Source organism: Triticum aestivum, chromosome 5D, assembly GCF_018294505.1.
Source record: "Triticum aestivum cultivar Chinese Spring chromosome 5D, IWGSC CS RefSeq v2.1, whole genome shotgun sequence".
NCBI classification, from domain to species: Eukaryota; Viridiplantae; Streptophyta; class Magnoliopsida; order Poales; family Poaceae; genus Triticum; species Triticum aestivum.
This window is the reverse complement of record NC_057808.1, coordinates 333,755,416-333,765,785: the sequence shown is the minus strand read 5'-3', so window position 1 is coordinate 333,765,785 and position 10,370 is coordinate 333,755,416. Positions and strand designations below refer to the sequence as shown.

The 10,370-nt window shown below is 47.1% G+C and overlaps 1 pseudogene; it reads right to left on the bottom strand.

Moving 5' to 3' along the window:
* Positions 1-2,913: 2,913 nt before the first annotated feature.
* Positions 2,914-5,359, bottom strand: LOC123120573 (zinc finger MYM-type protein 1-like; annotated as a pseudogene).
* Positions 5,360-10,370: the final 5,011 nt, after the last annotated feature.

Genomic DNA, 10,370 nt, shown 5'->3' with positions numbered 1-10,370 from the left:
GGAATCAAAAATTTCAGGCAAAAAAAGCATAGCCTATAATCTATCATAATATTGCTTTTACAATTTTGGTACATTCACTCGAATATCATATCCTTCGAGCACTGACCCTCTACCAAGCGGGCACCCTCTAGGACATCTTCAAAGTAATGCTCCGGCGTGTGATGGTCCTTGCCCCCGGGTGGGCTCTTTGCTGCAATATCGGTGGCCTTCATCTTCGCCCAGTACGTCTTGACGCGGGCAAGGGACATCCGTGCACCTTCAATGCACGTTGACCACTTAACAGCGTTGATACGCGGCACCGCATCAACAAGTCGCTGCACCAAACCGAATTAACTATTCGGAATCGGCTCAGTCGGCCACAGTCGGACCACGACGTCCTTCATGGCAGATCCGAATATCTTGTGGAGCTTGGCCCACTGGGCCATCTGCTCGTTCAGCAACAGCGGACGCTTCGGCATACTGAATTGTGACCAGAAAAGCTTTTCCGTTGCATGTCCTTCTTGAGCTTGATAAAAATGCACCGCATCGGAGACATTCTTCGGCAAATCCAAGAATGCGTCTGGAGAACTCCACATTTGATTAAGCGGGGCATACTTAGGATCGCCGAATTTAGTCTGTAATAAGAAGGGCTTACCAGCCGCTATCTCCCCAGCTTGCCGGATTTCCTCCCGAGCCGCTCTAGACTCGGACCGTGCTTCTCTCGCCTCTTGTAAGGCCTTGTCGAGATCGTCCGTTTTGGCTTTGTTATCCTTATCAAGGAATTCGCATCGAACAGTGGCATCCTTTAGCTCGCACGCCATGGTAGTTATTCTCTCCTCGCACTGGCATATCTTAGTATATAATACTCAGCTTTGTGCTCATGTTATTATACATACATATACTGACTGCCCCAAAACATACCTTGCGCCTCGTCGAGCCGCCTGTTAATTAGCATGACGCCGTCATCCGCCACATCAAGTTTCTGCTTCAGACCTGCAACCTCTATAGCATGAGCAGCCGCCATGGATGTAACAACCTGTGTTCCAGTTAATTAGATTATTTCCTGGACATTTCTTTTTTGATCCTCTGATCGCCTCCCTTTGGATGCCAACCAGAGTCTTAGGGGCTACTATCTATACACAGGTGCATTCTGCACGTACAGTGCAACTGAAGATATTACATTACATACCTCGAAGCCTCTTAGAAGGCCCGTGAAGGCTTCATTCAACCCGCTTCTCGCGGATAGAATCCTCCTGACTACCGTACCCATTAAGGACCGTTGTTCCTCTGAGATGGACGCATGTTGCAACATGTCCATCAATGTATCCGGCGCCTCCTGATTCCTGGAAGCAGCTACGGGAGTACGGACTCCCTTCGAAGGGATATGTTCACTCGACCCTAGAGTCGTCTCCGGCTGTAAACCGGATAGTCCGGGGCCTTTATTGTTGGTCCCTGGAGGGGCCGCATGCCCCGGACCCTGGACTACCGAAGTATCACCTTCGGCCGTGGTCTTCATCGTCCCTCGCACCACTTGTTGATCGGAAGAGATCCTCCGAGACGACACCTCGAAGTCGTCCACCCTATTGGGCGAGAAGGTCTATGGGGGCGTCTCGCTTTCCATCATCTCCGGAAGAAGATCCCCCCAGGAGGAGGACTGTTCAAGAAGACTGTGTGCCGGACTGCAAACATATATTTTAGATGTTACCCTTGTAACTGGAAAGGAATGGGATATGTTTAAAACTCCCATGTTCACTTACAATTCGGCTAAGGGCTTGTCCTTATGGAGGAAATGCACGACAACATGGTCTTCCGAGCCCGAACCACCTGACAGGGACATTTTCCCTCGCTTAGGAGCCTTTACCTCCAGATCTTCGGAGGCGATCCTTTTCTTCCCATAAGGGGAAGGGATGTCAGCTTCTCCTTCTCTTTTGTCTTCGGAAGAGGGAGTTCCAATCTCCCCGGACATAGTGTCAGGTGTGCCTTTGGAATGGAGGCCACCTTTGGCCTTCTTGCTCTCCTCCTTGTCCTCCTTCGCCGACAGTTGATACGGCGCTGGAGCCAGCATCCTTGTTAACACAGGATCAACAGAGTCTTCGGGAAGAGGGGCCGAACACCTAATTCGTTCCGCCTTCTTTATCCAGCCCTGTTCAAAGATTGTTTTCTCAGTATATTATTATTACGGGATATTTAACTAAGCTATGTTCGAGAGTCGAGTGCTTACTGTGGTATCCGGATGGTTGTAGTCGAGGCCGATGTCTTCGGTGGTATCCGGCCACTGTTTTCGTGTCCCGAAGAATAACTTCCACATTCCTCTGTGCGTCGTGCCGAAGAAGTGCCGAAGGGTCCGTGGTCCTTACGGATTGAACTCCCACATGCGAAGGGGCCGTCGCTGCACGGCAGGACCCGGCGGACTAGCACTACCTGGATTACATTGATAAGGCCGGTGTCCTTTTCGAGGAGGCTCCGGATGCGGCTTTGTAGCGTTTGCACTTCATCAATTGATCCCCAGTCCAGCCCCTTATTAATCCATGATGCGAGCCGTAGTGAAGGGCCAGATCGGACAATGGCGGAGCCAGGAAAGATTAGGAGCCGTGGCGGACTGCAAACTGTCTAAAAGAACCAGCTAAGTGCAACCGAATAATTGGATACAAATTATACAACTATAAGGCACTAAACCGGAGACTGGTAAATTCGGAATAGTTTCAAAGTCAAACAATCAATATTGTATTGTTCATACACATAATTTTAATAAAAACTAAAATTAAATACAACAGCTAATATCTCAATAAATGATAGTACTCGCGAAAAAATACTTGATATCCAAATGTCCGATCGAGCACCCAAAAAGAGACCCTGCAATTGGAAAATGTAAGAAATTAGTAGTCTATAGTGGAGTTGTAAAAACGTATTCACATGGGAAATGAAACATACCAACTAATGATGCCTCGGTAAAATCCCTTTTCGAGCTTTCATGGCCTGAAACCTTTGAGTGATAACTTCATCGTCGAGTGATTTACATATTTCACGTTCATTGTAGCATATCATCAAGTGATTAAACCAATCATCATTGATCGTGCTGCGCAGTTTAGACTTGATAATTTTCATTGCCGAGAAAGCTCTCTCAACAGATGCCGTGGACACCGGCAGTAGCAAAGCTAACTCAATGAGCTTGTAAACCAATGGAAAGACCAAATGTTTCTCTGTTTCAACCATTTTTGTAGCTAAACTTTCAACATCTTTGCAAGTAGAAAATGCAGCATGATTTCTCAAATGAAGAACAAAAGTCTCAAGTTGGTCCCTCAATATTGTACGATCACTATTTGAGAAATCGGCACTATATATTTCAGCAAGCCGAGAAAGCTTCTGTACATCAAACTTGGAGAAAGAATTCTTGGGATCAAGACAGGAGAAACATGCAATTACATCTTGGTTTGAGTCACTGAAGCGATGATTCATCTCAACACATATTTTGTCAATAACGACATAGAAAATCTCAGCCCGATAATAATGAAGATTAGTGATAGTCCTTCCTCTAGCCTCGAGCGACCTCGAACTGGTATTTCACCATCCATATTTGGCACTGGAATACCTTTGGAATTGCAGAATTGTTTGACCTCATCAAAAATACTCTCCCAACCACTATCTCTCATGGTAGCCAACCGGAGTTTAACATCATAAATTAATTCCAAGGCAAGCACAATATTTGTATCCCTTCTTTGCAAAAGTTGTGAGAGCTCATTTGTTATACCAAACAACTTTAGCATAAACTTCAAAACGAGAGCAAATTTGAAGCACTCCATTTTTTCTATGCAACCGGCAGCATGGCTCGGATTACGCCCATTTGCGTCAACCGTGCTAAGAACTTTTATTATAGAGGCCCACATTTGGTCCAAGCGAAGCAAAGTTTTATGATGTGAACCCCATCTAGTATCTCCAGGTCTAGCAAGACTAGTCTGTTGATTCAAGCCTCTTCCTGTAGATATCTCACCCCTCTCAAGCCTTTCCAAAATATCATTGTGAGATTCTTCCACCAACACTTCCATCTTCTTGCAAGATAAAGTTGTTGTGGTCACAATCAATGATATGTACTCAAAAAAATCATGAATATATGAGCAAGAAGAACTAGCAACAACGACCACAACCAACTGTAATCTATGGGCAAAACAATGGACGTAGAAAGCATGAGGGTTTTCGTCGAGAATTTTTCTTTGCAAACCGTTAAATTCACCTCTCATGTTTGAAGCACCGTCATATCCTTGCCCTCGTAGCCTTGAAATTGACAATTTGTAATGATCAAGAAGCTTTACAAGAGCTAACTTCAGTGACTCAGATGTAGTATCTTTGATGTGGTGCAGACATAGACATCGTTCCACAACCTTCCCTTCATTCACATACCTACAAAAAATTAGAATGAATAGATAAATCATGGATGAACGAAGAATTGAAGTAAATAAAGAACCCAAAAAACAAAAGATAGTTACTAACCTCAACATTACTGCCATTTGTTCTTTCACCGATATATCGCGTGACTCATCAATAAGAACAGAGAACTTTTTATCACCAAGCTCCCACATAATCACTTCGGTGACTTCCTCTGCACAACACCTTGCAAGGTCCTTTTGTATTTCACCGGAAGTCATCTTGCAGTTTTCTCCACCACGATCAAAAGCATCTCTTACTTCTTCATTGCTATCCTTTAACCAATCTATCATCTCTAGAAAGTTTCCCTTGTTCAATGAAGTAGTAGATTCATCATGGCCACGGAATGACAAACCTTGTGCTATCAGATACCTACACACTCCAGAGAAGAAGTCAAGAGGATCTTATATAATCTGTGAGATTCCACAGTTCCACAAGCGAACTTGGTTGACACACTTTGTCTTTGATTTTTGAAATCATCATAATGCCGAACACAATTGTTGTGACCACTATTCAGACCACCTACATGCTCAGGTAAGGCTCTATATGCATGTTTCCAGTCCCTAAAACCTGTTTTGGTGAAGACTTCAAACCCAAAGTGTTCAGCCCTTCCAGGTTGCTTGAATAAGAAACAATAGAAACAAAAAGCTGCATCCTCGGACTTGCTATATTCTATCCAGTTATACTTTTCATACCATGACTTAGAAAATGCTCTTGAATCCGTTCGGCGAAATTCTAATACTGGTTTGGTTCGACCCTTTAATATGTACGCCCTCCTAACTTGGTCTTGAATTTGTGGTGCATATTCAACAATTTGTTTTCTCAGTGCGGGATCAGATTGAATTTCGTCCGGATTAAACTCACTATTGTTAGCAACATGAATAGGAGGGTCTTGTTCTGATTCCGCCTGCACAGCACTTGCATTCTCAATACTTGCTCTAGGAACCAAAAACCTCCTCATATCTGAAATTAATAATATAAGATGAAAGTTGGATGATTTGGAATGATTGAATGAACTAACTAACAATGGTCAGGTTAGATGTGTCGACAACAAAAGTGACAATACCTATGCCAAGTGGAGATCGATATTCCTTCAATCAACCTGCTCGGGGTGATAGAGTCTTTAATTACACATGTCGCTGCAAATTACATGCCGAAATTAGAATCCCCAAATTACTCATGCGGGTGCCTGCAGCTGCACAAGCCTAAGCCCTAAACTCACCTCAATTCCTCTCCTAATTAGAATTTGGAAGACAAGCCACAAACTGCTAGGAGGAGGCGTCGTGGATTGCCGTCCTTCCATGGATTGCCCGGCGATCTGCCGCTGCTGTCAAACGAACTGAACCGTCGTGGTCGATCGCGGCGGGAGGAGCAGGAGGCGAGAAGGCGTCAAGGGTTTCGCTAGCCCTTGGCGAATTTTCTAAGCTTTACACGCAGACGTGCGGGCGTAGAGCCACGAGCATTGGGCTAGGCCTACAACGTACTCTGTAAATGTATTAATTAAATGGGCCTAGGACTCTACGTTTGGACTACAGTACAAGGCTCAGTCACCTAGGAACTTTTTGCCCGGGCAAATAACGCCAAACTCTGATAATTAGGACGTGGTTTATTAGTCACTATCAAGTGCTGCTGGGCTAGGAGCCCGGGCAGCTGCCCCGGGTCGCCGGGTACCAGCTCCGCCACTGAGATCGGAACGCAGGAGTAGCTGCCCACTTGGTACCACGGGGTTCAATGATGTAAAACCACTCCCGCTGCCATAGGTTGGAAGTTTCCGTGAAAGAACCTTTTGGCCAAGGAGTATTGGTGAGCTTGCTCACCGTAGCACCGCCGCACTCCGCTTGCTTCCGCTCGATTACCTTCGGCTTCACATTAAAGGTCTTGAGCCATAAGACGAAGTGTGGGGGAATGCGGAGAAAGGCCTCGCACATGACAATGAATGCGGAGATGTGAAGAAACGAGTCCGGAGCTAGATCGCGAAAGTCTAGCCCGTAATAGAACATGAGTCCGCGAACGAAGGGGTGGAGAGCGAACCCTAGGCCCCGGAGGAAGTGGGGGATGAATACGACCCTCTCGCCGGATCTGGGAGTAGGAATAACCTGCCCTTTAGTAGGGAGCCTGTGGAGGATTTCCGCGGTCAGATATCTTGCCGCCCGGAGCTTCGCAGTATCCTCCTCTGTGACAGAGGAGGCCACCCACCGGCCTTGAGGGCTGGGTCCGGACATGGCTGGGAGCCACGGAGAAATTAAGTTGAAACCTGGGTGCTGGAACTTGAGGTTGGAAAGGTTGAAGAAGAGGTAGGCGTAGAGGAGAAAGACGGGTCCGTGCCCCTTTATAAAGGCGATGAATATCAAACGTCTCCTCATAGGCCTTAAAGCCTGCCTATCTCCAAGGGATCATGCCAATGGAACAGTTGGGTTACCCACGCCCGTATTGATGAGAATCCCGCAATAAGGGGACACGATCTCTACTTTGACAAGACGTGCCAATAAAACCGCATCTCGAAATATGGAGCGGGAGGCTACAAGAAGCGGTTTGAAATAAAGACCAGGCAGGGACGTGATGTCACGCTACAAAAAATGTCAGCAGATTGGACTCGTGAAATATTGTGCTCTCTGCGGTTGTGTGTGGTACTAGTTTTGCAGAGCCGGACACGTTTTCGGTGTTTGAAGGATGCTTTGGAGTAATCGGAGGAGGAACCCGCCTTGCAATGCCGAAGACAATCTGCGCGTCGGACACCTCATCATTGAAGCTTGGTTTAGGGGCTACTGAGAGAGTCCTGGATTAAGGGGTCCTCGGGCGTCCGACCTGTTGGACATGGGCCGGACTGATGGGCCGTGAAGATACAAGACAGAAGACTCTTTCTCGTGTCCGGATGGGACTCTCCTTGGCGTGGATGGCAAGTTTGGTGTTCGGATATGAAGATTCCTTTCTCTGTGACCGACTTTGTACAACCCTAGTCCCCTCCGGTGTCTATATAAACCGGAGGGTTTAGTCCGTAGAGGTAATCATAATCATACAGGCTAGACTTTTAGGGTTTTAGCCATTACGATCTCATGGTAGATCAACTCTTGTAATACTCATATTCATCAAGATCAATCAAGCCGGAAGTAGGGTATTACCTCCATAGAGAGGGCCCGAACCTGGGTAAACATCGTGTCCCCTGTCTCCTGTTACGATCGACCTTAGACGCACAGTTCGGGACCCCCTACCCGAGATCCGTCGGTTTTGACACCGACACCAGGTTCCTCTCCACAGTACTAATGGCTTGGCATAAAGAGTATACTTGCATGTGGCCCAAGAAAGATAGCTCCCCTTGCACATCAAGCGTCCAGGCATTATCATTAAGCGCGTCTCTCACCGTTCTCCTGTTTTTGTTCTTCGTGCTGACCATCTCGTGGAGTAACGAGGCTATATCAGCAACCGTAGTGTCGTGAATCCAGCGATCCTTCCAAAATAGAAATTTGGATCCCTCCCCCGCCTTGATTTTGACAAAGCTGTTGAAGACCTCTGGCGCATGGTCATCCACAATCATGTTTAACCCTTGCCAGGGCATGCTCGGATCAGATCTTCTCAGCCCTTCCCATCGAACACGTAGTGCCAGCGCTTGCAATGCTAGATTCTTTACTCCTAGGCCTCCGAATAAAGTATGTTTGCAAACCGCGTCCCAGGCGATAAGGCATTGTCCGCCGTGGCTCTTCTCTTTGCCAGCCCAAAAGAAAGAGCGCATCCACTTGTTGATCTCCTCAAGGACCCAAACAGGTGGGTCAAGCACTAGGAGTTGGTGGACCGGTCTTGCAGCGATAACAGTTTTGACCAGGATCAATCTCCCAGGCCGCTGGATGAGGCCTCGTTGCCATGCCGGGATGAACTTCCTGACTTGATCGAGGAGCGGCTACCAATCCGCCCTTGTTAGTTGATTGATCGCAAGTTGTAGACCAAGGTAACGGCATGGGAAGTCTCGCATCTTGCAATGCAATATCGAATCCACTCGATGATGATCGGTCTCATTGTGTCTGATAAGAATTGCATTCGATTTGCTGTAATTGATTCGGAGGCCAGAAGCTTCGCCGAAGATGTCGAACGTGGCCTTGACGAAGGTAAGATCTTGCATGGTCGGTCTCAAGAACAGCGCGAGATCGTCGGCATATAGGGAAAGCCACTGCGTGGCTGTAACTCCTCTGAACGAGCTGCAGATTCCTTCTTCAGTTGCCTTACTAATGATGGAGGTGAGGGAGTCCATGGCGATCACAAAGAGTAGCGGCGAGACCGGGTCCCCTTGCCTTAGGCCCTTGGCATGATGAAATCTCCTAGCCGGGACACCGTTGACCACCACTCGAGTGCTTGCAGATTTAAGGAGGATCGAAATCCAAGTAATCCACCTCTGACCAAAACCCCTTGCCCTTAAGTTCTCCAAGAGGAACGGCCAAGACAGTGAGTCGATCGCTTTAGATATATCAAGCTTGAGAAACAGCCCCTTCTCCTTTCTTGCATGAAGTTTCCGGGCTAGCTGTCTGACCAGAAGGTAGTTGTCGTGGATGTTTCTTCCCTTGATGAAAGTTGATTGATTTATGGCCACGATTTCAGACATGCGAGGCCGAACTCTGGTCGCGAGAAGTTTGGCAAAGAGTTTGGCAAAGCTGTGCGGCAAGCTTATAGGACGGTAATCACCAACTTCCAGGGCATCAGGGACTTTGGGGATCAGAATAATGTGCGCACGGTTGAGCTTGGTGAAGCCTCGGCCATCTCCCACATACAGTTTCAACAGCGCAGCCATGATGTCTCCTTTCATGATAGGCCAAGCAGTGTGATAGAAGGCACCAATGAAACCGTCGGTCCTGGAGCTCTATCGGCAGGGATCTCTTTAATTATGTTCCACACTTCCTCTTCAGTGAACATTAGCTCGAGTTCATCGAGGTTGCACTCAGGGATCTGAAGGTACTCAAGATCATCGTGTTATCACGAACTACGGCCTTCCCAAGCAGGTTTTCGAAGGCCTCAGAGAAAACTTCCTCTTTTCTAACTTGGTCAGTGATGATTTCATCGCCACTCTTGATGCAGGGGATGAAATTCTTAGCACGTCTTCCGTTGGCTACTGCTTGGAACAGTTTGGTGTTCGCGTCGCCCTCCCTAAGCCAGCGAATCCAGGATCTTTTCCTGTCAATGGTGCGTTCAAGGGATGCAAGGCCAAGCAAGGAGAGCTTCAGTGTTCGACGTAACCAGGTTTCCAGCAAAGACAAGGGTCGCATCTCCTGGGCTCTATCAAGTCTCGCAATTAGCCTGTTTGCAACCTTCATGAGGATTTTAATGTTCCCTATCTTTCTCTGCCCCCAAGCTTGTAAATAAGAGGTTGTATTCCTGAAGAGCGCATCCAACCTTTTAAACGGATCAAAGATATCATTGCTACAGACCCAAGCTTCTCTGACCGCATCTTCAAAGCCCTCTAGCTTGGTCCAATAGAGTTCAAACCGAAAGCGCCTCTTAGCTCCAAATATGTTGCTCATAGAGAGGTGGAGAGGTGCATGATCTGACGCACTAGTGGAGAGTGCTTGCATAAGGTAGTCTGGATAGGCCAACTCCCATTCAACCGAGACAAGCATTCTATCAATTTTGGTCAAGGTTGGGGTGTTTCTCTCGTTTGACCAAGTGAACCTGCGCCCATGCATGTATAGTTCCTTGAGCTCGTGATCATCAACAAAGTTTTGGAACTTGGTCATCATAGTTCTATTGATAAGTCACTGAGAAATTGTGTTTTTAGCTCATCACCCTGGGGGCATACACCACAGAGATCCACCACTCGGTTCCATCAAGCTGCCGTACTTTGCCGGTTAGGAAGTTAACATCGTACTGCAGGTGATCAACCGTCACGCATGTCGAGTCCCAAGCAAGGAAAATACCACCACGCGTCTCAATCGCAGGCAAGTAAGCAAAACCATCAAAAGATGGTCCAAGACATTGCATTACTATAAACTGAT